The sequence below is a fragment of the Montipora capricornis genome, chromosome 1, assembly GCF_036669925.1.
Source record: "Montipora capricornis isolate CH-2021 chromosome 1, ASM3666992v2, whole genome shotgun sequence".
NCBI lineage: Eukaryota > Metazoa > Cnidaria > Anthozoa > Scleractinia > Acroporidae > Montipora > Montipora capricornis.
This window is the reverse complement of record NC_090883.1, coordinates 18,563,638-18,566,728: the sequence shown is the minus strand read 5'-3', so window position 1 is coordinate 18,566,728 and position 3,091 is coordinate 18,563,638. Positions and strand designations below refer to the sequence as shown.

Genomic DNA, 3,091 nt, shown 5'->3' with positions numbered 1-3,091 from the left:
ATTGCCATACTGGCAACCCAGTAAAAAGGCAAATTGCGGAAAATCGGCTCGTCAAAATATTTAAATAACATTGCTAAAAGTACATTTTAGAATTTAGAATTAAGTCCCATTTATAATAATTTAATATCTTTGATTGCTTTTGACATTTTGATCTTTCTACTTCGTTATCTTCTCATTTTTCACTAAAGAAAACATCGAAGTAACTTGTGTAATCATTCTATTTTACTAATTAGGTGAGAAACATTCAATGAACGTGAAAAAAATCGCCTGTATGGCTAAGATGTTCGTCGTAGCCTCTCGAACTTGTGTTGTTTGCCCCCTCAGAAGTGTGCACCTAATTTGCATGATAATAGCAGATCCAACATGGCGGCCATCGTGAATAAGGTCTATTCAAAGATATTTTTTTGCCCCGGTTTATGATTATGCAGGAAATGTAGATCTTAATAAGTGTTGATAAAATCCAAAAAAGAAGATTAGGTGTAACCACGCATTTTTCAAAGATAATTCATGAATAACATTTGTAAACAGCTTTAAAATACAAATCTTAATTATCTCTCAAAAATTCATGGTTACCCTCTTTTTGGATACCAAGAGTACTTACTAAGATCTACTTTCTCCGGATAGTTTGAAACCGCGCAAAAACATCCCGGTAGGTATTAGTAAGCATCACAGATAGGAAACCCGAGTATCTCGAGATGCGCAGAACGTATGCGCAACAACAATAGTAGGCACCGTCCTTAAATAAGGTTAATATCCTCGACACCAAATGAATACGATACGGAATAAAATCATCGTGGTATTGAAGAGCTATCGTTACCTTAAATAGTCAGAAGATCATGGGAAAAAGAAGAAAATAAAGAAAGAAGCTCACGACGAAAAAATCAAGGTCTTGAAGGAAAGAAAGTTCATTCATATGAGTCCAACAGAGTTCTCAAGTGTCGACATTTCATTTTTATTAAATAGTGAATTATTTGTCAGAAATAGAAAAAAAAAGTACAAACAAGTACGTACGACACTTTTAAAAATACTGCAGCCTTTTTGGTTGCATTGTGACACTCTAACAACAACACGTTATTCCAGCTGCATGTGTGTAACGAAATGTACTGTTATGTTTTATGCAAAAAGAAGAAGCGACCCAAAGAGGCCATTGCTGAATTTCTACTACTGCACTTTAAAAATGTTTGAAGTAAAAAGAGATTCCGCCAATATGTAATAATTAATATAGCCAAGTGCGTTACCATTATAGATTATCCAGACAATAAACCACATCCAGGGTAAGGGGATATCAGAGCCAGTTCAATTATTCCGCATTGGACAGTGATTTATCCCCTGCTGAGCACTCTGCAAGCAACACTTGGGCACCGTCAAAAGCCCGCTTTACACAAGCTCCAAAACCTGGAATGACACTCCCAAATCTCGGGACCGTAACTATGTTTTTCGGGCACGGCACGGTAATTTGTTCGTGTGTAAATAGAACAAACAGAAGGCAAATTAAGCACCTGAGGTACAAATGATAGGGGTGCCGTGCAATCTCTGGAAGTGTGCTGGTACAGTGCCACGATTTTGGAGTGCCGTGCCATTTTTGTGCGTGTGTAAAAAAGGACTTTTAAATACGCTGGAAATTTGAAAAATACGAGTAGAGCTTTGAAGGAAGCCTGTTTACTAACCAGGCAACATTGAAAACTCACATTCCCATCTCTCCAGTTTCCGGCGTTTTCGAGAAAGTGGAGAAATTTGAAAACGAGAACTACTTGATTTCTATTAGACCTTAGCTTGAACCTTTTTATCCCATCTTAAGCCCGTTTTTGTTTTAACCACTAAACGGAAGACTGACGTCACATGAATAGATGATCTTGGTTAAAGTTGTCGTTATACGCATGTTCACTCTCTTGCCAACGCCAGTATGGTAATCGTCATTGCACTGGTAACCAGGGATCGTTCTCGAAACAGAGGCGGATCCAGGATTTTTCTTAGGAAGGGGTGCACCACTAAGGTATGGCGTAGCTGACTGGTGACGTTTTTTTTGTGGAAGAATACCAGTTCTATTAGAAAGCCTCAGTTCATCTCGGGGAAGGGATGCGCACACCTTTTACCCTCCTCCTAGATCCGCCCATTCGAAACTCCCGATAACTGTTCGGGCTCAAAAGATCACAAAAAGCAAAATGATACAGAGGGAATTACGACAGCCGAAAAGTGAAAGGCCCAAAAAATTCCGGGACTTTCGAGAAACGGGCCCCAGAGTCGTAAGCAACGAGAAAACCCAGTTTGAGCTACAACCTGTGGATCAACACGTGTCCTCGTTGGGACCAAGATGTCCCCATCGCAAGCAAAATCCTTAGGAACAAGTCAGTCCAAGTAAAGAGTACATTTAGTTGTAACACTGCTCCCTGGGACACCGCTTTCACATGCAATCACGGCAATGTCGTCACGCGTGTAAAAAAAAAAAAAAAGACTCGTTTACAGGGACTGTCAATTCTCCACCCAAGGGCAACTCCGAGGGTGCAAAGATGAAAGACCCTGGAAGAAAGAGTTTGATATGATAAACGAACCGATAATCAGAGAGGGTGCACCGGTTTCAAAACACCGCCTTGTGACAGCGACAGTCCAAACATTCTTGTTCTAACAATAAATGAAATTCAGTCGTATTCTAGCTACACGTGTCCCGCAAAATTCATCGTTCGTTTACGAGCAGGCTAGAAAAACGAAATCAAATTTTTACAGCGAGGCTATTTACATGACTTAGAATGGATAGAAAGTAAATTGGCGGAGAGCAAAAGATTATAACTTCAACTTGAAAAATTAAGGCCCGGGCTAAGGACTTCCACATTTGCCTCAACATCTGTTCGACTTTGTTGAACAGCGTCATGTTGAAGGAAAAGTTGAAGCCGGTAACCAGCGTTACATGTAAATACCACGGAAACGTACAGGTTTTAATACCTCTTAACAAACAGTTAGCGCTAACCATGCTTCGAGCAACCGACCCCTCATTGATAACCTGTTTAGCAATTAACCAGACTTTGCAGTATCCCTTAAATTCCCTCAACCATTATTGGTTTACAAGCAACATATCAAGTCGCAATGAGTTGTTTTG

The 3,091-nt window shown here is 39.9% G+C and overlaps 1 protein-coding gene across 1 annotated transcript in view; it reads right to left on the bottom strand.

Annotated features, from left to right (window-relative positions):
• Positions 1-932: 932 nt before the first annotated feature.
• Positions 933-3,091, bottom strand: part of LOC138019353 (protein SPMIP7-like) — a 14,132-nt gene continuing 11,973 nt past the window's right edge. The window contains exon 9 of the mRNA XM_068866155.1: positions 933-3,091. This exon is cut by the window's right edge and continues 312 nt beyond it. The gene's annotated coding sequence lies outside the window, so the exon portion shown is untranslated.